The sequence below is a fragment of the Somniosus microcephalus genome, chromosome 7 (assembly GCF_052327205.1).
Source record: "Somniosus microcephalus isolate GS21.2 chromosome 7, FLI_Smic_1.0, whole genome shotgun sequence".
Taxonomy (NCBI): domain Eukaryota; kingdom Metazoa; phylum Chordata; class Chondrichthyes; order Squaliformes; family Somniosidae; genus Somniosus; species Somniosus microcephalus.
The window spans coordinates 129,556,846-129,584,720 of record NC_140993.1 but is presented as its reverse complement, the minus strand read 5'-3'; the positions used below and the strand labels follow the sequence as shown (position 1 = coordinate 129,584,720).

The 27,875-nt window shown below is 44.8% G+C and overlaps 1 protein-coding gene across 6 annotated transcripts in view; it reads left to right on the top strand.

Moving 5' to 3' along the window:
* The window catches only part of tcea1 (transcription elongation factor A (SII), 1), a 113,835-nt gene that overhangs the window by 20,496 nt on the left and 65,464 nt on the right, over positions 1 to 27,875 (top strand). The gene's annotated exons all lie outside the window — the stretch shown is intronic.

Here is a 27,875-nt window from a genome sequence, read left to right as displayed (position 1 = left end):
CGGTTTTACAACTTGCGCTGGTGAGATTTGAATTCTTAACCCCTGGGTTGCTAGTCCAGTACTATAACCACCAGGCTACTGTACCTTGTTTATCAAAATGGCCCTTTCTTGATTTATGACTATTGGAATACTCATGTTGGTCATTGTTTTTTCTTATAATGAATCTTCATAGATTGTTATGATATTCAAAACTGTTTTGTACATTCTGTGATAACTAATCAAATTATTGCACATTTTCCAATTTCAACGAGAGAAATACAATGTGAAACTGATACAGTAATTGGTTTATATACCAGGAGTCAATAAATAATTAAATGATAAAGATGTTAATTTTCTTTGTTCAGGGTTACGATGTTTAGTTAGGATTATGTGCATCTAAGGGTATAACTGGGTATCTTGAAAACATAAGAAATAGGAGCAGGAGTAGGCCAATCGGCCCCTCGAGCCTGCTCCGCCATTCAATAAGATCATGGCTGATCTGATCCTAACCGCCAATCTACTATCACAGAACCATCTCCTGAATCTAACAGAATTAGACACACGAAATAGGAGCAGGATCAGGCTACACGGCCCCTGGGCCCGCTCCGCTACCCACAGGGCCATGACCGATCCGAACCTAGACTCATGTCCAAATTCCTGCCCGCTCCCCATAACCCTTTATTCCCTTTACTTCTAGGAAACTGTCTATTTCTGTTATAAATTTATGTAATGATGTAGCTTCTACAGCTTTTTGGGGCAGCATATTTCATGGATCTACCACCCTCTGAGTGAAGTAGTTCCTCCTCATCTCAGTTTTGAAAGAGCAGCCCCTTATTCTAAGACTATGCCCCCTAGTTCTAGTTTCACCCATCATCGGGAACATCCTCCTCGCATCCACCCGATCCAACCCCTTCACAATCTTATATATTTCAATAAGATCGCCTCTCATTCTTCTGAACTCCAATGAGTAGAGTCCCAATCTACTCAACCTCTCCTCATATGTCCATCCCCGGGATTAACCGAGTGAACCTTCTTTGTACTGACTCGAGAGCAAGTATGTCTTTTCTTAAGTATGGACACCAAAACTGTATGCAGTATTCCAGGTGCGGTCTCACCAATACCTTGTACAACTGAAGCAATACCTCCCTATTTTTATATTCTATCCCCCTAGCAATGAAAGCCAACATTCCATTGGCCTTCTTAATCACTTGCTGCACCTGCATACTAACCTTTTGAGTTTCGTGCACCAGGACCCCCAGATCCCTTTGTACTTCAGTACTTTCCAGTTTCTTGCCATTAAGATAATAACTTGCTCTACGATTTTTCCTGCCAAAGTGCATAACCTCACACTTTCCAGTATTGTATTCCATCTGCCAAATCTCTGCCCACTTACTTAGCCTGTCTATGTCCCCTTGCAGGTTTTTTATGTCCTCCTCACTCACTACTTTCCCTCCCATCTTAGTATCATCTGCAAACTTTGATATGTTACACTCGGTCCCCTCCTCCAAATCGTTAATATAGATTGTAAAGAGTTGGGGACCCAGCACTGACCCCTGTGGAACACCACTAGTTACTGATTGCCAGTCTGAGAATGAACCATTTATCCCAACTCTCTGCCTTCTGTTAGATAGCCAATCCTCTATCCATGCCAGAATACTACCCCCAATCCTGTGATTTTTTATCTTAAGCAATAATCTTTTGTGTGGCACCTTGTCAAATGCCTTTTGGAAGTCTAAATACACTACGTCCACTGGTTCCCCTTTATCCACCCTATATGTTACTTCCTCAAAGAACTCCAGCAAATTTGTCAAACATGACTTCCCCTTCATAAAACCATGCTGACTTTGTCTTATTAAATTATGATTATCCAAATGTCCTGTTACTGTCTCCTTAATAATGGACTCCAATATTTTACCTACCACAGATGTTAGGCTAACCGGTCTATAGTTTCCAGCCTTCTGTCTACTGCCCTTTTTAAATAAGGGCGTTACATTAGCAGTTTTCCAGTCTGCCGGGACCTTTGCTGAGTCCAGGGAGTTTTGGAAAATTATTACCAATGCATCCACAATCCCTACCGCCATTTCCCTCAAGACCCTTGGATGTAAGCCATCAGGTCCAGGTGATTTATCCGCCTTGAGTCCCATTATTTTACCGAGTACCACTTCCTTAGTGATTTTGATCGTGTTTAGCTCCTCCCCCCCCCCCCCCCCCATAGTCCCCTGTTTGTCCAGTGTTGGGATATTCTTCGTGTCTTCTACTGTAAAGACTGATACAAAATATTCATTCAGTGTTTTTGCCATCTCCATATTTCCCACCATTAATTTCCCAGTCTCCTCCTCTAAGGGACCAACATTTACTTTAGCCACCCTTTTTCTTTTTATATAACTATTTACTATCTGTTTTTATATTTTTTGCTAATTTACTTTCATAATTTATCTTCCCTTTCTTAATCTTTTTGTTATTTTTTGCTGTCTTTTAAAGTTTTCCCAATCCTCTATCCTCCCGCTAGATTTGGCTACCTTATATGCCCTTGTTTTTAGTCGAATACTACCCTTAATTTCTTTACTTAGCCACGGATGGCTGTCTTTTATTTTACACCCTTTTCTTCTCAGTGGAATATATATTTTTTGGAAGTTGTAAAATAACTCCTTAAATGTACACCACTGATCATGTATCGTCTTACCCTTTAATCTATTTTCCCAATCCACTCTACTCAATTCCGCTCTCATACCTTCATAGTCTCCTTTATTCAAGCTTAGCACGCTTGTTTGAGATCCAACCTTCTCACCCTCTAATTGAATATGGAATTCAACCATGTTATGGTCACTCATTCCAAGGGGATCCTTTACTAGGACATTTTTAATTAATCCTGTCTCATTACACAGGACCAGATCTAAGGTTGCTTGCCCCCTGGTCGGTTCAGTTACATACTGCTCAAGAAACCCATCCCTAATACACTCAATGAACTCATCCTCAAGGCAGCCCTGCCCAATTTGATTTGTCCAATTAATATGATAGTTAAAATCCCCCATAATTATAGATGCTCCCTTATTACAAGCCTCAACTATTTCCTGATTGATACTCCGTCCAACAGAGTTGCAACTGTTCGGAGGCCTATAGACTACGCCCACTAGTGTTTTTTTCCCCTTATTATTCCTTACCTCCACCCAAACTGTTTCATTATCCTGATCTTTTGACCCAATATCATTTCTCTGTATTACAGTGATTCCTTCCTTTTATTAACATAGCCACCCCACCTCCCCTTCCTTCCAGCCTGTCCTTCCTGATCGTTAAATAACCTGGTATGTTTAATTCCCAGGCATTGTCACCCTGCAGCCATGTTTCTGTAATGGCCACAAGATCATACCCATATGTAGTTATTTGTGCCATTAACTCGTCTATTTTGTTACGAATGCTACGTGCATTCAGATGGAGAACTTTCAAATATGTTTTGTGACACTTAGTTCCTGCTTTTACCCTTTTTTATTACTTTACCTTTTACTCCATACCTTCTGCCCCTTCCTGACACGCTCTGGTTTTTAATTTCCCCACTGCTACCTAAGTCTATGACCTTCTCTGTTGTCATTTTTATTATTTGCTCTCCAGGAACCTCCCCCCCCCCCCCCCACACTAGTTAGTTTAAAGCCCTCTCTACAGCCCTAGTTATATGATCCGCCAGGACTCTAGTCCCAGCACTGGCCAAGTGAAGCCCGTCCCAACGGAACAGCTCCATCCTGCCCCAGTACTGGTGCCAGTGTCCCAGAAAGCAAAACCCATTTCTCCCACACCAGTCTTTGAGCCACGCATTTAACTCTCTAATTTTATTTGTCCTAGCCAAATTCGCTCGTGGCTCAGGTAATAATCCGATTATTACCCTTGAGGTTCTGTCTTTTAATTTGACCCCTAGCTGCTCATACTCCTTTAACAGAACCGGCTTCCTAGTCCTATCTACGTCGTTTGTACCAACATGGACCACGACAACTGGATCCACCCCCTCCCACTGCAAGTTTCTTTCCAGCCCAGAGGAGATGTCCTTAACCCTGGCACCGGGTTGGCAACACAGCCTTCGGGACTCTCTCGGCTGCAGAGAACTCTATCTATCCCCCTAATAATACTATCCCCTACCACTACAACATTCCTATTTACTCCCCCCTCTTGAATGGCCCCCCATTCCACGGTGCTGTGGCCAGGTTGCTCATCCTCCCTGCAGTCCCTGCTCCTGTCCCCACAGGGAGTAAGAACCTCGAACCTGTTGGTCAAGAGCAAGGGCTGCGGCTCCTCCAGCTCTACCTCCTGGATCCCCGTACCTGCCTCACTCGTAGTCACACCGTCCTGTCCCTGACCATGGGCTACATCTGAATAACTTCATAGGTGTGACCACCTCCTGATACAGAGTCCAGGTACTTCTCCCCCTCCCTGATGTGTCGCAGTGTCTGAAGCTCAGACTCCAGCTCTTCAACACGGAGCTGGAGTTCCTGTAGCAGCAGACACTTGTCACAGACGTAATCACCATGAGCCTCAATGGGGTTCACCGGCTCCCACATCTCGCAACAGTAACACATCACCTGCTCCATTCTATGTAATTAATTAAATTTTTTATTGTTAGTTATGGACACCCTCTGCCCGATTTTAGATGCTAGTATCCCCTTTAATTAATTGGATTTAAATTAAATCAATCCCTCTAGTTACACCAGTTAAATGGTTTACCAACAGTCACTCTGCACCAGAAAGGCCTTGGTACACCACAGCAACCTTAAAAACTATAAACCACAGACTTAAAGTTTTAAAACGAGAGAAATACTCCAACCAATCACCTACCTGTTTTGTGGTGACGTCACACCTTAAATACTTTTTACCTCTCTCCTTGCCTGAGATTGGTACGCCTACCTGAGCTTCTAGGGCCTCTTGTAGTCGCTCTGCCGCGCTGCTCCGCCTCCACCCGCTGCCGATGCCGCACTGAGGCCTACCTGAGCCTCTGGGGCCTCTTGTAGTCGCGCTGCTCCGCCTCCACCCACTGCCGATGCCGCACTATTAATTATTATAGTTTGTTTATATCCTATAAACCTAGTTTATGAAAAGCCTTACAATTACTTGTATGCTTTAGCTCCTTTTTAACTTCACTTGTGTAACCTATCATTGCATGAATGAGGCAGCAGGCAGGTAATCTGCTAGAAGATACCCAACAGCAGGTTAAAAGGCAGAAGGGGTTAAGGTGAAAAACTTCTCTCCCTGAAACTATTGCTAAGAACTGTAGACGTTTACATCACAGAAGGAGCTGATTTAGCCCATCGTGTCTGCCTGCTAGAGAAATCCAAATCTAATTCCACTTCCTTGCTCTCTCCTCATAACCCTGTTTCTTCCTCTACTTCAAATATTTATCCAATTTTCCCTTAAAAGATATACTGTAATGGTCTCTGCTTCAATCACTCCGTTACAAAGCATTCCGTGCTCCAACAACCCTTCTGTAAAAATTGTTTTTAAAAATTCTCCTAACCTCTCCACAAGTGCTCATTTTAAATTTATGATCTCTTTGTCACTGACTCACCAACCACAGGGCTTACTTTCAACACATCATCATTTTAAAAACTGCCACTAAATCTCTTTCGCTTTCTCTGCCCCAGTGGAAATAGTTCCATTATCTCAAGTCTCTTCTCATAACTATAGTTTTCCATCCCTGGCATCATTCTATATACTGTAAATGCAAGGTTTTTTTTGTTGTTGTTGGATCTACGCTGCACACACTCTATCCTCTTCTAATACACCTATGTTCTCACTTCCACTATCATTTGTAAAAACTGATGGAAACATTTACTGCCTCTGCCATATCTTCATTCTCCACACTTCAATGTTCTTCTTAATCCCTGAGTGGTCCTACCCTCTCTCTAACTATTCTTTTACTTTTTATATGTTTATAAAAGCTATTATGAGTTCCTTTTATGTTATCTGCTAGCCTTTTTTTATATTCCTTTTTAACCTTCCTAATCTCCCGACTGCACTTTCTATTTAGCCCCAACTTTATTGTATACATACTTTTTTAAAGTTTCAGATTTTTTAAATCTCTCTGTTTCCATGGAAATCTGTAACTTGAATCACTCCTTTTTCGCCCTGTAGGAATATATTTTGTATTCACTGCATCTCATTTGAAGATTACCCATTGTTGATCAGTCAAATTGCTTGCTAACTTTTCTGCCCATTAATTTCAATAGGTCCCCATTTATCTCACTCAATTTTGCCTTTCTTAAGCCGTGGCTCAGTTGGTAGCACCCTGGCCTCTGAGCCAGAAGGTTGTCAGTTCAAGTCTCACTCCAGAGACTTGAGCACACAAACCTAGGCTGACCCTCCAGTGCAGTACTGAGGGGGTGCTGTCTTTCAGATGAGACGTTAAACCTGCTCTCTCAAGTGGATGTGAAAGATCCTGTGGCACTATTTCAAAGAAGATATGGGGAGTTATCCCCGGTGTCCTAGCAAATATTTATCCCTCAATCAACATCACTAAAAACATTGAACTTAACTACGCTGTGATCATTGTTTCAGAAACTATGTGATGCAGAATGTTGGAGTAATCTCATTTTTTTTTAATTCATTGATGGGATGTGGGCGTCGCTGGCTAGGCCTGCATTTAGTGCCCATCCCTAATTGCCCTTGAGAAGATGGTGGTGAGCCGCCTTCTTGAACCGCTGCAGTCCATATGGTGTAGGTACACCCACAATGCTGTTAGGAAGGGAGTTCCAGGATTTTGGCCCAGCGACAGTGAAGGAACGGCGATACAGGTCCAAGTCAGGATGGTGTGTGGCTTGGAGGGGAACTTGTAGGTGGTGATGTTCCCATGCGTCTGCTGCCCTTGTCCTTCTAAGTGGTAGAGGTCGCGGGTTTGGAAGGTGCTGTTGAAGGAGCTTTGGTGAGTTGCTGCAGTGCATCTTGTAGATGGTACACACTGCAGCCACAGTGCGCCGGTGGTGGAGGGAGTGTATGTTGAAGGTGGATGGAGTGCCAATCAAGCGGGCTGCTTTATCCTGAATGGTGTCGAGCTTCTTGAGTGTTGTTGGAGCTGCACTCATCCAGGCAAGTGGAGAGTATTCCATCACACTCCTGACTTGTGCCTTGTAGATGGTGGAAAGGCTTTGGGGAGTCAGGAGGTGAGACACTCGCCGCAGAATTCCCAGCCTCTGGCCTGCTCTTGTAGCCACAGTATTTATATGGCTGGTCCAGTTCAGTTTCTGATCAGTGGTAACCCCCAGGATGTTGATAGTGGGGGATTCAGCGATGGTAATGCCATTGAATGTCAAGGGGAGGTGGTTAGAGTCTCGCTTGTTGGAGATGGTCATTGCCTGGCACTTGTGTGGTGCGAATGTTACTTGCCACTTGTCAGCCCAAGTCTGAATGTTGTCCAGGTCTTGCTGCATATAGACACGGACTGCGTCAGTATCTGACGAGTCTCGAATGGTGCTGAACAGTGTGCAATCATCAGCGAACATCCCCACTTCTGACCTTATGATGGAGGGAAGGTCATTGATGAAACAGCTGAAGATGGTTGGGCCTGGGACACTGCCCTGAGGAACTCCTGCAGTGATGTCATGTGATTGGGATGAATGACCTCCAACAACCACAGCCAACTTCCTTTGTGCTAGGTATGATTCCAACCAATGGAGAGTTTTCCCCTTGATTCCCATTGACTTCAGTTTTGCTAGGGCTCCTTGATGCCACACTCGATCAAATGCTGCCTTGATGTCAAGGGCAGTCACTCTCACCTCACGAGTTCAGCTCTTTTGTCCATGTTTGGACCAAGGCTGTAATGAGGTCAGGAGCTGAGTGGCCCTGGCGGAACCCAAACTGGGCGTCAGTTAGCAGGTTATTGCTGAGTAAGTGCCACTTGATAGCACTGTCGACGACACCTTCCATCACTTTGCTGATGATTGAGAGTAGACTGATGGGATGGTAATTGGCCGGGTTGGACTTGTCCTGCTTTTTGTAGACAGGACATACTTGGGCAATTTTCCACATTGCCGGGTAGATGCCAGTGTTGTAGCTGTACTGGAACAGCTTGGCTTGGGGCGCAGCTAGTTCTGGAGCACAAGTCTTCAGTACTATTGCCGGAATGTTGTCAGGGCCCATCGCCTTTGCAGTATCCAGTGTCTTCAGCCGTTTCTTGACATCACGTGGAGTGAATTGAATGGGCTGAAGACTGGCATCTGTGATGCTGGGGACCTCAGGAGGAGGCCGAGATGGATCATCCACTCGGCACTTCTGGCTGAAGATAGCTGCAAATGCTTCAGCCTTGTCTTTTGCACTCACGTGCTGGGCTCCACCATCATTGAGGATGGGGATATTTTTGGAGCCTCCTCCTCCTGTTAACTGTTTAATTGTCCACCACCACTCATGACTGGATGTGGCAGGACTGCAGAGCTTTGATTTGATCCAATGGTTGCGAGATCGCTTAGCTCTGTCTATCGCATGTTGCTTCCGTTGTTTTGCATGCAAGTAGTCCTGTGTTGTAGCCTCACCAGGTTGACACCTCATTTTTCGGTATGCCTGGTGCTGTTCCCGGCGTGCTCTCCTGCACTCTTCGTTAAACCAGGGTTGATCTCCCGGCTTGATGGTAATGGTAGAGTGAGGGATATGCCGGGCCATGAGGTTACAGATTGTGGTTGAATACAATTCTGCTGCTGCTGATGGCCCACAGCGCCTCATGGATGCCCAGTTTTGAGTTGCCAGATCTGTTTGAAATCTGTCCCATTTAGCACGGTGGTAGTGCCACACAACACGGTGGAGGGTATCCTCAACATGAAGACGGGACTTCGTCTCCACAAGGACTGTGGTGGTCACTTCCACCAATGTTGTCATGGACAGATGCATCTGCAACAGGTAGATTGGTGAGGACGAGATCAAGTAGGTTTTTCCCTCTTGTTGGTTCCCTCACCACCTGTCGCAGACCCAGTCTTTAATCCATTTAATTAAGAGTTTTGTGTCATGCATTTAAATGTGTAGGCTGGCATGCTAAATCTGTCTCTAAGCACAAAATAAACCTAGTGTCAGGCTTTTCTGATTGACTCAAATAATCACTGTTCGTTAAGTTAACCAAACAGCTTTCCTCAAATATAGATCAGGAAAGCTGCCAATAAAGATCGAGCCTGCATAAAACCAAACAATTCAATTGCTTAAATTTTCTCTGAAGTTAACAATCTAGTTGTAGAAGCTACCACACACCCAGCCAATCACATTGTTAAATTTACTTTTCAAACTGCTATTAGCTGACCCAGTTGATCATATAACATTAATAACATCATAAATGCATTAAAAAAATTATTCTGAAAGAAATCCCACTAAGCTTACCAATAAGATCAGCAATTGCACATTAGATATGCTCACAAGAAGTTTCCCCAGTACATGCCTGCCCTGCTCTTTGGAACCTGCAGCTTGAGTTCCCTTGTATTTTCTGAGTTTCATTGTGTACTTGGTCCTCCTTTGAGTCAAGAGCCTCAACCAAGCTACAGACTCCAAGAATGCATTAATGAAAGACGACACCAGGCTGGTGGAATGGGCGGACATGTGGCAGATGAAATTTAACACAGAAAAGTGCAAAGTGATACATTTTGGTAGGAAGAATGAGGAGAGGCAAAATAAACTAAAGGGTACAATCCTAAAGTGGGTGACTGAACAGAGAGACCTGGGGGTATATGTGCACAAATCGTTGAAGGTGGCAGGGCAGGTTGAAAAAGTAGTTAAAAAAGCATACGGGATCCTGGGCTTCATAAAAAGAGGCACAGAGTACAAAAGCAAGGAAGTTATGATGAACCTTTATAAAACACTGGTTCGGCCTCAACTGAAGTATTGTGTCTGATTCTGGGCACCGCACTTTAGGAAGGATGTGAAGGCTTTAGCGAGGGTGCAGAAAAGATTTACGAAAATGATTCCAGGAATGAGGGACTTCAGTTATGTGGATAGACTGGAGAAGCTGGGATTGTTCTCCTTGGAGCAGAGAAGGTTGAGAGGAGATTTGATAGAGGTATTCAAAATCATGAGGGAGCTATACAGAGTAGATAGAGAGAAAATCTGTTCCCATTGGCGGAAGGGCCGAGAACCAGAGAACACAGATTCAAGGTGATTGGCAAAAGAACCAAAGGTGACATGAGGAAAAACTTTTTTACGTAGCGAGTGGTTAGGATCGGGAATGCACTGCCTGAAACAGTGGTGGAGGCAGGCTCAATCTTATCTTTCAAAAGGGAATTAGATAAGTACCTGAAGGAAAAAAAATTGCAGGGCTACGGGGAAAGGGCGGGGGAGTGGGACTAGCTGAAGTGCTCTTGCAGAGAACCGGCACGGGCTCGACGGGCCGAATGGCCTCCTTCTGCGCTGTAACCATTCTATGATTTTAACTCTGAGAATGTAATTTAAGGCTGCTATTTTTTTCTCTGTCTAATGCAGTATTGGACAGTATTACAAAAAAGGAAGCCGTGCCACACTCTGAATTAGCAATCATAAAAACATTCTAGTGCTTTAACAATGCATCCCGATTTCTTGATTGGACAAAGGAAAACCTATAGCCTTCTGATGGGAAATCAGAATGGGGGGTCGGTGGGGGGAGGAGATGGGTATTCTCCAGGACAGCTGCCAGCACACTTTGCTGCATCTTCACCACTTCTCAAACAGGTAAGCCCATACTTCTCTTAAGGACCTATGGTTTTAATTTTTAAAAGTCTACAACCTGTCTTTCCTCCTCCAACCTCTGCCCCCACCCCGCCCGCCCCAATCCCCTGCCAACCACCCTCGTGCACCCTGGGTCTCTGCTGTGCTCTAGGACCATGTTAAACATCATAACTTCTAGTTACCAGATAATCCATGAGTACTGCCTCAGGAGATCACCCAGTGCATCAAGTCTGCTTTTGCTTAAGTAATACAGGATGCTGGTGAATTATTGTGATCTTTGCAAGTGTTATTGAAATGTTAAAAGAGACATTGCCCTGCATTTAACAATACCAGCAGTCAGTTGTCTTGGGTCACTGTCCAATGGGGTAAACCCCAAATATAGAAAATAATATCTACAAATGACAAAGTAAAGCATAATGACCTAGTTGAATATCATCATGGGAAATTGCTTTTTTGCTATTTTGTGATGGTATGATTTTGATGCACTGTTGCCTCATTTACGTGGAACTCTGAAGTTCAGCTGTTTGATTGTGGCTTATCATTCTGTTTTTCACAAATTCCTCTGTAATTGTATTCATGTAATTTGCAATTCTATTCAATTGCCCAGTGGCTGCCAAATTAGGCTCTGTAGCGCCTGTTGTTTGGGCGCTATGGGTGCCGTTATGGTTCCAAAATGGTGTCTGCGGGTTGCGCCTGAGGCCATCTTGGGTAGAGCGTTAGTGCGGGCGCAGGGAGCGTGCACCGGAAGTATGCAGAGTAGGCCAATCATGACATCAGTTGGCGTTTAACATGGATTTGACACCAGCGCTGCCATTTTGGAGATCAGCACGCCAGCTAACGCCCTCTATGAGGATGGCACAGCTGAACATGTGTTCAGCAGCAGGAAGGATCCCCACCAGCACTATTTAAAGGAATCATCACCTACTTACTGGTTAGTTGCTGGTTGATTTCTACTGACTGTTGCTGAGTTTGTAGAAGTGTGTGGTGGTTTCTAGAGTTATTTAAAGTTGCCAGAGTCTAAAGGGAGTGGTGTGGCAGGTGCTGAAGGACTTTGTCCTGACTTCATGGCTCCTGCACAGACCACTTGCTCCAAGACATGGGAGCAGTAGTAGGCATTCCACTTGGCCTACAGCATGACAGGGAGAATGAGCAGAGGCGACACAGAGCATGACAAGCTGCGAGAAGAGGAAGGAGAAGGGCTCTCGGTAGGTGGCCATATCTGCCCAAGGCATTAGGGAGCAATACTCCTACCTGAACCTCAGCGAGGAACAGTGTGTTAGACGTCTGCACTTCACCAAGGACTTTCTCACTGAAGTCTACCACCTGCTGCAGCCACAACTGCAACCTCGGAGCAGGACGAGGACCACATTGCCAGTGGCTGTGAAGGTGACAGTGGCCATGAACATTTATGCGTCGGGCTCCTTTCAGGCTGGAGCATGAGGTATTTGCAACATTTCTCAGTTTGCCGTGCACTGTTGCATAAGGGAGGTAACTGAGGCTCTGCATTCCAAGCAGTGTTCCCTGTAATTTTTTTTATGGTGTGTGGGCCCTTTGACTGCACGGCCCATTCAGTTTTTCCCGCATGCGCGGTAATTGCTGTTATAAAGCCAGTGAGTGGCCTGTGCAGGACCTCCAGACCACCGTGGCCATGCAGCTTAATGGGAACGTTGATTCCAAGAGAGCTGAATGCATTTCCTTCGCTCTGGCCACATAGCAGCAGGTGGAGGCAGCAGGCGGCTTTGCGAGGATTGCAGGCTTCCCCATGGTGCAGGGTGCCATTGACTACACATAACTTCGCTTTGCGGGTGCCGCATGTAAACTCTGAGATGTACCGCAACCGAAAGGGATTCCACTCTCTCAATGTCCAGCTGGTGTGCAACCATACTCAGTGAATCATGCAGGTGAATGCCCAGTATCCTAGCAGCAGTCATGATGCCAGCATTCTGTGGCAGTCCGCTGTCTCATCTGCATTTGAGGTGCCACGATAAACCAGAGGATGGTTACTGGGCAACAAGGGCTATCCTTTAACGACATGGCTCATAACTCCGGTGGACAACCCATGCATACGTGGGCAGCATTCATACAATGAAAGCCATGCTGCCACACAAAATGTGATAGTGGAGACAATTGGCATGCTGAAGCAAAACTTCGCTGCCTGGACTGCTCTGGAGGAGCCCTGCAGCACTCGGCAGAGCGGGTGTCAAGATTTGTGGTGGTCTACTGCATGCTGCACAACCTTGCCATCATGAGGGCACAGCCCTCGCCACCAACCATACAATGACCAGCTGAGGAGCATGAGCTGAAAGAGGAAGGGAGGAGGCAAAGTGACCAAGTTTGGGAACTAAATATTCCAGGATATTCTACTTTTAGAAGAGATAGGCAAAATGGAAAAGGAGGAGGGGTAGCCCTGATAATAAAGGATGGAATAAAGACAGTAGAGAAAGGATCTTGGCTCTGAAAATCAAGAAGTAGAATCAGTTTGGGTGGAGCTAAGAAACAGCAAGGGGCAGAAAACATTGGTGGAAGTTGTTTATACAAGAGATCGAGCCCGGAGCAGCACCAACCGACCTGGGAGGGTAAGAAGTAGAAAGATTCAAAGTGTGACTTCACAGGAAAGCAGGGAAGCGATTGGTTGTTCAGTATTTCTCTCTTTTTCTTGGGCATTGGTTTAAATTAAGAGCTGGGATTAAGAACTAAACGTTCAAAACTTAAACACTTAATTCATTAAATACATTAGAGATGGCAGGGCAGGCGATGTGTTACTGCTGCAACATGTGGGAGCTGGTGGACACCATTGAGGTCCACGGCGACCACATTTGCAGTAAGTGTTGGTTACTTGAGGAACTTTGGTTCCGTGTTGATGAGCTGGAGTCCGAGCTTCAAACACTGCGACACATCAGGGAGGGGGAGAGTTACTTGGATGCTGTGTTCCAGGAGGCAGTCACACCCCTTAGATTAATTAATTCAAATTTGGTCCATGGTCAGGGACCGGTGGGTGTGACTACGAGCGAGGCAGGTATGGGGACCCAAGAGGTAGTGGTGGAGGAGACTCAGCCCTTGCTCTTGTCCAACAATTATGAGGTTCATACTCTCTGGGTGGGCGAGAGCGGGGACTGCAGTGAGGATGAGCAAACTGACCACAGCACCATGGTACAGGGAGCCATTCAAGTAGAGGGAGCAAAAAGAAATGTGGTAGTGGTAGGGGACAGTATAGTTAGGGTAATAGATACTGTTCTTTGCAGCCGAGAGCGTGAGTCCCGAAGGCTGTGTTGCCTGCCAGGGTAAAGGACATCTCCGGGCTGGAGAGGAACTTAGAGTGGGAGGTGAAAGATCTAGTTGTCGTGGTCCATGTAGGTACCAATGACATAGGTAGGACAAAGAAAGAGGTTCTGCTGAGGCAGTATGATCAGCTAAGGGTTAAATTAAAAAGCAGAACCACAAATCTCTGGATTACTACCTGAGCTGCGTGCAAATTGGCATAGGATAAATAAGATCAGAGAGATGAACGAGTGGCTCACAGATTGGTGTGGGAGAAATGGGTTTCGATTCTTGGGGCACTGGCACCAGTACTGGGATAAGAAGGAGCAGTTCTGTCAGGACGGGCTTCATTTGAACCAGGCTGGGGCCAGTGTCCTGGCGAATTGAATAACTAGGGCTGTAGATAGGACTTTAAACTAAATACAGTAAACTCTTTCTTATCCGGCACCTATGGGACCAGGATGGTGCCGGTTGATGAAAAATTCTGGATAACAGAGCGGTATACCTACCACGGTGCTGCTTTTCCACTTACCATCACTCCTGACTAAATCGACCACCGCAGGAGACTTGGACTCGGCAAAACGAGTGCTGGATGGATTCGGCAAGATTACCAGATATTGAGGTGTTTTGTATTGAGACATATCTATTTTGCTGGTTATTAAAGTATTCCGGATGATAAAGTGCAAGAGTTTACTGTAGTGGGGGGGGGGAGGGATCTGCTGAGCAGAAATTTAAAAAGTCAAGGAAAAATGAGAAGGCAAAAGTACAGGGTAGCGATAGGGGTAATGATAACCAGAGTGTGAGAGGAAGGGACAGAGCGTATACACATAAGATGGTATCAAATTCAAAACAGGCATACAATGTTGCGAAGAATAGTGGAAGGCCAGAGGATTGGGAAATTTTTAAAACCAGCAAAGGACGACTAAAAAATGATAGAGAAAGAAGATAGCTTATGAGAGTAAGCTAGCAAGAAATATAAAAACAGACAGTAAGAGCTTCTACAGATATATAAAAAGGAAGAGAGTAGCTAAAGTAAACGTTGGTCCCCTAGAGGATGAGTCTGGGAATTAATAATGGGAAACGGGGAAATGGCGGAGAGTTTGAACAAATATTTTGTATCGGTCTTCACGGTAGAAGACACTAAAAGCATCCCAATAATGGATAATCAAGGGGCTATTGGGGTGTGGGGGGAAAACTTAAAACACTATCACTAATGAAAAAGTACTAGGCAAACTAATGGGACTAAAGGTGGACAGGTCCCCTGGACCCGATGTCCTGCAACCTAGAGTCTTAAAAGAGGTGGCTGCAGAGATAGTGGATGCATTGGTTGTAATCTACCAAAATTCCCTGGTTTCTGGCGAAGTCCCAGCGGACTGAAAAACCGCAAATGTAACGCCCCTATTTAAGAAAGGAGGGAGACAGAAAGCAGGCAACTATAGACCAGTTAGCTAACATCTGTCATTGGGAAAATGCTGGAGTCCATCATTAAGGAAGTGGTAGCAGAACAATTAGAAAATCAGAATATAGTCAAGCAGAGTCAGCATAGTTTTATGAAAGGGAAATCATGTTTGACAAATTTGCTGGAGTTCTTTGAGGATGTAACGAGCAGGGTGGATAAAGGGGAACCAGTAGATGTCGTGTATTTGGATTTCCAGAAGGCATTCGATAAGGTGCCACATAAAAGGTTACTGCACAAGCTAAGAGCTCATGGGGTTGGGGGTAATATATTAACATAGATAGAGGATTGGCTAACTAACAGAAAACAGAGAGTCGGCATAAATGGGTCATTTTCAGGTTGGCAAACTGTAACTAGTGGGGTGCCGCAGGGATCAGTGCTGGGGTCTCAGCTATTTACAATCTATATTAATGACATGGATGAAGGGACCGAGTATAATGTAGCCAAATTTGCTGATGATACAAAGATAGGTGGGAAAGCAAATTGTGTGGAGGACACACAGAGGGGTCGATTTTCATTAAGCTGTCGGGAAGGAGGCGGGACTACAACTTTCTGGTTTTAGTCCCGCCTACATTGACATTCGGCCAATCCACGCGATTTTCCCTTGATTGACCTTGTTGAGCCCGCCCAGCGGGCTCAGCAGGCCAATTAAGGGCCACCCGGCAACAGGTGACATCACAGACTGAAATTTCATCTGTCAAGAGGTCCTTGACAGATGAAATATCAATGTTTCACAGCTGTTTGAAGCTGTCAAACACTGACAGTCTGACTTCTAACCTGAGTCCTTCTACGCAGACTCAGTTAGAACTGTCACCGGCAATGAAAGCTGAAGGCTGTCACTTTTGACAGCTCGCAGCCATTTTGCTTTCAGTGCTGGCTGAGTGATGGACTCCCGAAACCTAGAGGAAGAAAGGCTGTTAAGGTAAGTACAGGTAATTTAAACTTCTTTAGACACACCAAACACACTCACCTTTGCACTCATGCACCCATCACTCACCTGAACACCGAAATCGCGACCCCTCCAAGCCCTTCAACCCGACGGCCCGCCTGCTCTAACCTGGCGTGGTTTGGAGCCGTCGGGAATCCCACACGACATCCTTCAAAATAGGGATTAGGCTAAAAACTGCCTGTTAACTAACTGTTAACAGGCAGTTAATTGGCACTAATCCATTCCCGCGGCGGGTCCCAGTGCGGGGCGGGTACCCGCCTCCTCCGAAACTTACGAGGAGGCGGGTTTTGGGCGGAATGGTGTCGGGACCCCCGAATTCGGGATTTCCCCCCCCCCCCCCCCCCTCCCCCACACGCCTGGAACCCCGCCTGATGGCTGCAGGAAAATCGACCCCAGAATCTCCAAAGGGATATAGATAGGCTAAGTGAGTGGGCAAAAATCTGGCAGATGGAGTATATTTTGGGAAAATGCGAGGTTATCCACTTTGGTAGGAAAAATAAAAAAGCAAATTATTATTTAAATGGGGAGAGATTACAAAACACTGAGGTACAGAGGGATCTGGGGGTCCTTGTACATGAATCACAAAAAGTTAGCGTGCAGGTACAGCAAGTAATTAGGAAGGCAAATGGAATGTTGGCCTTTATTGCAAAGGGAATGAAGTATAAAAGTAGGGAAGTCCTGTTACAACTGTACTAGCATTTAAAGAATTAATATATAATTTACACCAAATATACATTCCTTTAAGGCACAAAAACCTCACAGGAAAAATGATCCAACGGTGGCTAACAAGAGACGTTAAAGATAGTTTTAGATCAAAGGAAGTCGCTTGTAATGTTGCCAAAAAGAGCAGTAAGCCTGAGGATTGGGAGGATTTTAGAATTCAGCAAAGGAGGACCAAGAAATTGATAAAGGGAAAATAGAATACGAGAGTAAACTAGCGAGAGACATAAAAACAGACTGTAAAAGCTTCTATAGGTATATAAAAAGGAAAAGATTAGCAAAAGTACATGTTGGGACAGGAGAAATTATAATGGGGAATAAGGAAATGGCAGAGAAATTAAACAAATACTTTGGGCAGGATTTTCATTGGGCCGTGGAGTCGGGATTGGCGGCGTGTGGGGGGGGGGGGGGGTGGTTAGAAGCCCGAAATCGGGGGGTACGAACCCATCCCGCCCCCAACCTGCCTCCATGCCAGTTTCAAAGGAGGCGGGTACCCGACCCGCACTGGGACCCGCCTCCCCGAAGGGGATTAGTGCCAATTAACTGCCTGTTAACAGGTAGTTAACAGGCAGTTTTTAGCCTGATCCCTATTTTCAATCTTGAAGTGTGGGACTCTCGACGGCTCCAAACCACGCCAAGTTAGCGAGGCGGGCTGAAGGGCTTGGAGGGGTCGAGATGTCTGGTGTTCAGGTGAGTGATGGGTGCATGAGTGCAGAGGTAAATGTGTTTGGTGTGTTTAAAGAAGTGTTCAAACAGCTGTGAAACGCAGATATTTCATCTGTCAAAAGCTCTTGGCAGATGAAATGTCAATCTGTGACGTCACCTGTTGCCGGGTGGCCCTTAATTGGCCTGCTGAGCCCGCTGGGCAGGCTGAACAAGGTCAATCAAGTCAAAATCACGTGGTTGGCTACAACTCGATGGAGGCGGAACTACAACCCCGAGTTGTAGTCCCGCCTCCTACCCGCCTCCTCAATGAAAATCCAGCCCTTTGTGTCTGTCGTCACGGAAGAAGATGCAAAAAACCTCCCAGAAATAGTGGATAACCAAGGGTCTAGCAAGAATGAGGAACTGAAAAAAATTAGTATTAGTAAAAAAAAAGTACTGGAGAAATTAATGGGACTGAAAGCCAGTAAATCCCCTGGACCTGATGGCCTATATCCTAGGGTTTTGAAAGAGTTGGCTATAGAGATAATGGATGCATTGGTTGTCATCTTCCAAAATTCCATTGATTCTAGAACGGTTCCCACGGATTAGAAGGTAGCAAATGTAACCCCACTATTTAAGAAAGAAGAAAGGAGGGAGAGAGAAAACGGGGAATTACAGACCAGTTCGCCTGACTTCAGTAGTAGGGAAATGCTAGAATCTATTATTAAGGACGTGGTAACAGGGCACTTAGAAAATAATAATAGGATTGGTAGGATTGGACATGGATTTATGAAAGGGAAATCATGTTTGACAAATCTGTTAAGAGTTTTTTGAGGTTGTAACTGTATTGATTTCTTTGTGGGTTCAATGACGAGACATTTATGAAAGAGAATGACTTTTAATCTAAAGCTTGTTCATCTATGTTAACAGCATTTACAGGAGACATCATGTTAGAAATCCATCTAAAGCGAAACTAAAACTAAACTGCTTGTCTCTGTCACATGCCCTCTGCTGGTCAGGCATAAGTAATCAATACATGCAATTATGCTGGTAAGGCATCATAATCAAACAGGCAAATACCATCACTATTTGCTGATATTACATCTCCCTTTCGTAAAACAAAAGTATTTTACTTTTAACTAACAACATGTTTTCTTTGTATTAATCTGCATTTTAACTGTAACACTTAATGAACTTACATTATCATTATCATGATCAAGGTTTTTTAACCTTGCTTTGTGTGTTCACATGAAATATGTAAATACACTAGAACTTGAAGAAAGAATAAGATAACATTACTTCCTTCTATAACAATAGTCCTTAAATTTGCTCAATGAGTCTCTCAGGAGGCTTCACGTGTCTTGAGGATTTTCTGATTGATTGTCCTTGAATCTGAGTTGTTGCCTCAGATGATGATTTCTCAGCTGTGTGATCAGGTTGTTCAACAGTATCAGCCTTTTGACCTGCTGTGTGATCAGGTTGATCAACAGTATCAGTCTTTTGACTTGCTGTGGCTGGCCCCATGAGAAGATCTCGACGATTTCTTCGCAGAACAGCACCCTCATCTGTCTGAATGGTGTATGATCTTGGTTGAACTTCACTCAGGACAGTTCCCTTCTGAGTCCATATGTTTGTTTTGTCTTTGAACCTTACTTGATCACCAGTGTGGAGTTCAGGTAGGTTTTGTGTTCCTCTGTCATAGTAGTACTTTTGCTTTTCTTTCTGTTGTTCTTTGAACTTCCTCACTTTCTCCCCCTCTTTTGTTTTCAGGAGGTTCTCCGGGATGGGTAGGTTTGACCTTAGTCGACGTCCCATCAGGAGTTGGGCTGGTGACATACCACACTCGAGTGGCGTTGTGCGGTATACAAGCATGCTCTGGTAGAAGTCAGTTCCACCGTCTTTTGCCTTGTACATCAGTCTTTTCACTGTCTGGACCGATTTTTCCACTAGCCCATTGGACTGTGGATAGTGAGGACTTGACGTTGTGTGGACAAAGTCCCACTCTTTGGCAAAGTGTCGGAAACTTGCATTGTAAAACTGGGGTCCGTTGTCTGTGACGACCTCGCTTGCCACGCCATGTCTGGAGAATATGGCTTTCATACATGTTATCACAGCATCTGCAGTGGTGGTGTACAGTCTACCAACCTCTGGATACAGGGAGTAATAGTCTGTGACTACAAGATAGTCCTTCCCTTGACATACGAATAGGTCAGCGCCTACCTTCTGGTAAGGTCTGTCTGGCGCTGGGTGTGGCTTTAGTGGTTCTACCGGATTGCTTGCTCAATATTTCAGGCATATTGTGCAGTTTGACACCTCATTTGTCACATCTTGGTTGATTCGTGGCCAGTACATCACCTCTCGTGCTCTTTTCTTACACTTTTCGATTCCCAGATGTCCTCCATGGATCCTTTTTAGCATCTCTTTTCTCAGACTCTTTGGGACAACTATTTTACTTCCTTTGTAGATGATGTCTTCGACCACTGATAGTTCCGCCCTGCAGTTCCAGTACTCTGCCATGTCAGGTGAGCAGTCTTGCTTCATGTTGGGCCATCCATCCAAGATGCTTTTCCTCAGTCGTCTCATTGTTTCATCTTTGTTAGTCTCAGTCTTTATGAGCTCCATTTTTGCATCTGCTATGGGCAGTGCACTTGTGATCATGTCTACGTAGGCGTTCACTTTTTCATCCATTTTGGTGTTTGCGGGCTCTCTTGGGTCAACAGCTCTGGACAACGTGTCTGCTGTATACATCAGCTTACCCGGTGTGTACGCAACATTCAGTGTATAGCGTTGCAGCCTGATCATCATTCTTTGTATTCTAAGCGGACAGCTATTTAGTGGCTTTTGGAACAATGCAATCAAGGGCTTATGGTCAGTCTCTACACTGATTGCTTGTCCTGCCACAAACTGGTGAAATCTTTCACAGGCGTATGTGATGCTGAGCAGCTCCTTTTCTATTTGAGCATATCGCGTCTCCGCGTCTGTCATTGAGCGCGATGCATATGCAATAGGTTGCCAGTAGTCACATTTTTGCAGAAGAACGGCACCGAGCCCACTCTGATGCATCTGATGATATCTTGATGGGTCTCGCTGGGTCATAAAACCTCAGAACTGGTTCCTCTGTGAGCAGTTTCTTTAGATCGCTCCATGACTTCTCATGCTCATGATTCCATTCCCATTCTATGTTCTTTTCAGTTAGTCTTCTCAGTGGCGCCACCTTTTCTGAGAGGTTGGATATGAATTTACCCATGTAGTTGATCATTCCATTAAACCTCTGCACGTCCTTTTTGCATTGTGGCTTTGGCATATTCTCAATAGTGGACACCTTTCTGGGATCTGGTCTGATGCCCTCACTGCTAAGGATATCTCCCACGAATGTCAGTTCTGTCACCCCGAGCTGGCATTTCTCTCTATTCAGCTTCAGGTTTGTTTTCCTTGTTGCTTCCAGCACTTTTTTCAGTCTCTCGTCATGCTCAGTTCTCGTGGTTCCCCATACTATGATGTCATCCATTGATGTATCAACTCCCTCCAGGTGCTCATAGATCATATGGATAGTTTTGTGATACACTTCAGGAGCTGAGGCAATGCCAAATGGTAACCTTAGGAATCTGTATCTGCCAAATGGACTGTTGAACGTGCACAGTCTTGAACTTGCCTTGTCCAGTTTCATCTGCCAAAATCCTGGTGATGCATCTAACTTGCTGAAATACTTTGCATTTGCAAACTGTGCCATGATTTCCTCACGTGTAGGAAGCTTGAAGTGCTCTCTCTTTATTGCTCTGTTTAGATCTCTTGGATCCGGGCAAATTCTGAGCTTTCCATTCTTTTTGTCCACAACGACGAGTGAACTCACCCACTCAGTTGGCTCATCTATCTTCTGAATCACATTCAGGCTTTCCATCCTGTCCAACTCTGCCTTCAGTTGCTTTTGAAGAGCAAACGGAACTTTTCTGCATGGATGTATGACCGTTGGCATACTTTTATCTACTCTGATCGTGTGTTCTCCTGGAATGCAGCCTAGACCCTTATATAGGTCGTTGTACTCTTTCATGAGTTCATCATAGACTGTCTCTCCTTCGCTTTCCACAACGAGGACTCTCTTTACCAGGTTCAGTCTCTCACAGGCTTTTAAACCTAGTATGGCCTGCACATCCTTTGGCACCACGATTAATGCTAGCGTGTGCTCTCTGTCCTTGTGTGTCACTTTGACAATGCATCTTCCTTTCACTGGTATATCAGTACCTGAGTATCCTGTCACTTTCACTTTTATTCCATGTATCTTTGGTCTGGGTCTAATTTTCTTAAAATCAGTCTCTGATATCACATTAACTTGTGCTCCAGTATCCAATTTAAATGGAATATGTATGTCATTCACTTTTAGTGTCAACATCCAGTCTCTTTTTTCTTCTTTGTTTTCAGACACAACATCTACATTGAACTCCTCTATCTCGCTTTCATCTACTGTATGGACCTTGCTTTGTTGCGCTTGGTTCTTACAGCAACGGGCATAATGGTTGTTTTTGTTGCAACTATTGCATGTTTTACCATATGCTGGACACTTTCTTGGTGGATGCTGTGTACCGCATCGACTACATGACTTTCGATTGCCCCTTTCATTTTCGTTCGCTAGCCACGCCTCTTTTTTCACATTGGCGCTCTTTTTTTAAACGGTTTGTATCCGTTCATTCTCACTGCATCCACGTTGCAGCTACTGTCACTGAACAGCTCCTTTGCCTGCAACTTCACAGTCTCTGTAGCCCTACACAGTGCTATGGCTTTTCCCAGGTCTAGATCTTGCTCTCTTAGCAGTCTTTCCCTTAGACCATTATCTGGAATACCACACACCAGTCTGTCTTTTATCAGCGAGTCTGTCAGTCCCCCAAATTCACATGTTTTGCTTCGGTGTCTCAGTTCAGTCACATACTGATCAATAGTCTCACCCGTTTTCTGTACACATGTGAAAAATCTGTGCCTCTCAAACGTCACGTTACGTTTAGGTATGCAGTAGGCCTCAAACTGTTCCATTATTTTATCCAGCTTCATTTTGTCTCCATCAACAGCGAATGTGAAGTTATTAAACACCTCCAGCGCTTCATCACCCACGACATGTAAGAACACTGACGCTTTCCTTTTATCACTTTTCTCGTCAGCTCCGATTGCCGCTATATACAACTCCAAACGTTGTTTGAGCCTCCTCCAATTTTCAGCCACATTACCTGTCAACTGAAGCTTCGCCGGTGGGTGTAAACCTTCCATTTTTCACTTCGTTAGCTATTCTTCAAAGGTAAGTAACGATGTTCTCTTTTGGCTTGCTAATATGTGGAGAGCTGATTTAACTTCAGATTTTTCCTCTTCATCTCTTTCAATCACTTCTGACACCATGTATTGATTTCTTTGTGGGTTCAATGACGAGACATTTATGAAAGAGAATGACTTTTAATCTAAAGCTTGTTCATCTATGTTAACAGCATTTACAGGAGACATCATGTTAGAAATCCATCTAAAGCGAAACTAAAACTAAACTGCTTGTCTCTGTCACATGCCCTCTGCTGGTCAGGCATAAGTAATCAATACATGCAATTATGCTGGTAAGGCATCATAATCAAACAAACAAATACCATCACTATTTGCTGATATCATTACAGTAACTAGCAGAATAGATAAGGGGAAACCAGTGGATATGGTGTATTTGGATTTTCAGAAGGCATTCGATAAGATACCACACAGGAGGCTCATGGGATTGGGGGTAATATACTAGCATGGATTGAGGAAATGGTTAACGGACAGAAAACAGAGAGTAGGAATAAACGGGCCATTTTTGGGTTGCAGGCTGTAACTAGTGGGGTACTGCAAGGATCAGTGTTTGGGCCTCAGCTATTCACAATCTATATCAATGATTTGGATGAGGGGACCAAATGTAATATATCCAAGTTTGCTGATGATACAAAGCTGGGTGGGAATGTAAGAGGATGCAAAGAGGCTTCAAGGGGAAATAAGTGAGTGCGCAAGAACATGGCAAATGGAGGAGAAATGTGAAGTTATCCACTTTTGTAGGAAAAATAGAAAAGCAGAGTATTTTTTAAATGGTGAGAGATTGAAAAATGTTGGTGTTCAGAGGGACCTGGGTGTCCTTGTACACAAATCACTGAAAGCTAACATGCAGGTACAGCAAGCAATAGGGAAAGCAAATGGTATGTTGGCCTTTATTACCAGAGCACTTGAGTATAAGAGTAAAGATGTCTTGCTGCAATTATATAGGGCCCTGGTGAGACCACACTTGGAGTATTATGTACAGTTTTGGTCTCCTTACCTAAGGAAGGATATACTTGTCATAGAGAGAGGGCAACAAAGGTTCACCAGACTGATTCTTGGGATGGGGGGATTGTCCTATGAGGAGAGATTGAGTAGACTAGGCCTATATTCTCTGGAGTTTAGAAGAATGAGAGGTGATCTCATTGAAACATACAAAATTCTTACAGGGCTTGACAGGGTAGATGCAGGGAGGTTTTCCCCCTGGCTGTGGAGTCTAGAACCAGGGGTCATAGTCTCGGAATAAGGGGTAGGCCATTTAGGACTGAGATAAGAAATTTCTTTACTTAGAGGGTTGTGAATCTTTGGAATTCTTTACCCCAGAGGACAGTGGAGGCTCAGTTGTTCACGATATTCAAGACAGAGAGCGAGAGATTTTTGGATATTAAGGGAATCAAAGAATATGGGGATAGTGCAGGAAAGTGGAGTTGAAGTAGAAGATCAGCCATGATCTTATTGAATGGCGGAGCAGGCTCGAGGGGCTGAATGGGCTACTCCTGATCCTATTTCTTATGTTCTTATGCACTGCTGTCTCATCCAGCTGTGATACCAGTAAGCGCAACCACAATTCCACATTGACCAACACTCCCACACCTTACCTTCCCTCTGTCAGTCTCCATCACCAATGTCTGCTTGGCCACAATGAAAAAATAAAAGCCAACACAAAATAAATATTCCAAACCAAATTTATAAATTAAATCATGCCATATTGCATACAAACGTAAACTAATCACCCGTGTGCATTCCTTTAGTGCCTGTCTTCCATGTGCCTTTGCCTTTCCAAGTGCTCCTACGTAGTGCTACCCCAGTGACTGCTGCATGGCTGGTAGAATGCTGCTGACTTTCAGTGGAGGAGACTGCAGGTAGCCTTGGAGGATGACCTCGAGCAGCTCTGGCCCTAGAAGGCGTGGCTTTGGACTGCACCATGTCAACAAGGGTGGCAGCAGTCTGGGCTGGCTGGCTGACAGACAACAGCAAGGGCACTGTCAAGGGTGAGAGGATGAATGCTGCCATCCTGAGAGAGGTCAGCAGGTTTGTGCTCCACAGAACCACTGCCACTCCCCTGGGGTGGCACCTCCGCAATCCTAGTAATCTGTTCGAGGACAAATTGCTGGACTGCTGTGACACCCTGCAAGCCCCTTTGAACACTGGTAAGTGCAGCCACGATGGCAGCAAGCTGAGCTTTCGTGGCAGCAAGCTGAGTTTGCATGACAGAAGCCTGAGCTTCTATTGCAGCACTCAGACTTTGGGTGGTGTCTACTTGTGCTGCAATGGAAGCTGAGACAACGGCCTTCAGACACTGCATCCTGGTTGGGTCCGCAAGTGTGCTAATGGAGTTGGCCATCACTTCCATGCTGGAAAGCATGGGCTCCAAGCTCTACGCAAAGCCATGTACCGGACTCCTCCATGCTCCTTGACATTGCATGCAGGCTTTCTGGCAGGCTTGCCAATGCACCAAGCAGTTCATTGTGCATACCCATCAGCCTTCTGTAGCCTGCCCCATCAAAGTGCTCATCTGAGTCCTCTGCAACAGAACTCATGTGCAACCTCGCCCTCCGGTGAGCTGGCACCAGTGCTACCCTTGCCCCCTGCCCTGGCTGTAGCGCACTCGTGCCCGGAGTCTGACCAAGTGCAGATCCCACATCTAAGCTATCCTCTAAACTACACGGCGTGTCAGTATCTGAGTTGGTGGCTGCGACTGACGGTGCTGTATCTTCACCATTACTGCCTACTTTCCCTTCCACCTGTTGCTGTTCCACCATTGCTTGGCCAGGTTGCAGTTCTTTGGTATCTGAAAGGAAAAAGACAAAAGGGTTGGGTTGCGGTGTTGTGCGGGGAGGGGGGAAAGTAAGCGGTGCATGCTTACACCATCAGCATCTTTTAAATCAAAAGACATTGTGGGATGAGGTGGAAGTGGGATGTGAGAAGGAGGATTAGAGATAAGGATACCGTCATCTTCAATTGATTCAGCGCTGCTACTGGCCATGGGCTCAGTGATGACCACTCCAATGATAGTGACCACTGTCTCCTCCATCAGGGCAAGGTCATGCAGGCGTGCCTGTCTCCTGCCGGTTAGCTCCTGCTGCCGCCAGTTATGCGCCAACTTGTCCTGCAATAGAGAGAGAGGGAAGTGTTTCAGTGAGTGTGGTACGATGTGTTTGGGGAATGTGGCTGCCATGGTTGAATAGTTGGCAGTGTGTGCAAGCTGTGAAATGTGGGTGTGAGGCTTGCAGCAGTGCTAAGTGTTTGAGGGTGAGGTGAAGCTATGAATGTTAGGTATGAATCCTGTTTTGTAGAGGTTGTTGGTAGGTGGGTGATGGAGGTGCGGTGCATTGGGTAGTGTGTGAGGCCAGTGGTGCAGTTGGTGGGATATGGCATCTGACGATGAATTCACTGACCATGACCTTTCGTGAGGTCATTGAATTTTTTGCAGCACTGCATCCAGGTCCTCGGTGCTTGACTTCTGGCATTGACTGCCATGGCTACCTGCTCCCTCTGCCTTTGCCGAGTTTGTCTGGATGGCCTCCTACCCACTGTGGATACAGGACCTTTTCTCCTGTCCACCTACTCCACCAAGGCCTCCAGTGCAGTGTCTACAAACCTTGGAGCACACTCTCTCTTTCCTGTTGTGTCATTAGTCACTGCTCCTGCAGGTCAGCCACTTGCAGCACCTGCTCCAGCCAGAATGCACCTCCCCTTTAAAAGGTGCATGCTGGCTTTAAGTAGTGCAGGCTAGCTTTAAGTGGTGTTAACCTCCGACGAACTTGGGGCTCCCTGTTGAGGTGTTTAGCAACTCAATAGCGCGTTTAGCGCTGCGTCAATGCTGCAATCATTCAAATTAGCAGGCAGCACAAAGCCTGCATCAAAAGCAACGGGCGTGGGTTAATCGCACATCCCCGCGCCCATTTTTGGGGGCTGTCGAATTTAGCCCCCAGCGTAACACTAGTGGTGTGATTGTAGAGCAAGTTATATTGAATGGTAAATGCTAACTTTCCACACGATTTAAAACTGGATTCAGAATTGTTAAAATGAATAAAGCATTTTTATTCTCATTAAAACATCGTGAAATATTTTCTGAACCCAATTTAAGATTACAGTTCCTTAATTCTGTAAATTATTATTTAGGGATCGGGCCTTTAATGGAACATTTTGCCCATTCCGTCCAATTTCTTTAAACCAGTTGACACTGATTTTTAACAACTGAAAAGCAGTGTACAGCAAATATATAATTTTAAATATTAGAATTCGTTGATATTTTTGCAATGACAATTAAATTGTATAAATGCTGTAAGATTGTTCTGTAAAGTGTGTGGGTAAATTTTTATGTAATTTATCGTGTTCGTGATAGATCACTGCAAATAAATGTAATTAGTGGAACGATCATATTAACAATGATTAAAGTTATTAGAAGGGCAATTTCCACATTTCAATGTAATCCGACTTTATGGATTTTGACCCATTAAAAGTGACCACTTTAAATTAACGCAACAGTTAATTTTAATTGCGGTACGTTACTGCAAATAGAGATTTGCAGCAGTAACACTCATAGCAGGTGGTACTATGTCCGTGTTGATCTGGAAGGCACGTACTTGGACTACTTTTTTTTAAAAAGATCAATGTTGATTCTGAATTTTGGTCAGTTGGAACCCAAGTCTACCTGGTAGATAGTCTTTGATTTGTAGTTTTTAGTTTAGTTCTAAACTTGAACAGAAGATGGCAGAACACTGATTCTGTATAAACTGATGCATATTTTCTGTTTGTGAGGCTGAGAGGGAGGATGTGAAACACAGCGTTGCCTTTCTGAGACTCGATCACTTCTGTAATTAGCAGAAAGGTCACTTTATTTTCTCTTTTGGTAATACAATAATACATCTACCAAGACAGGAAACGCTTGTATCAGATAGTCCCTTTGAGAAA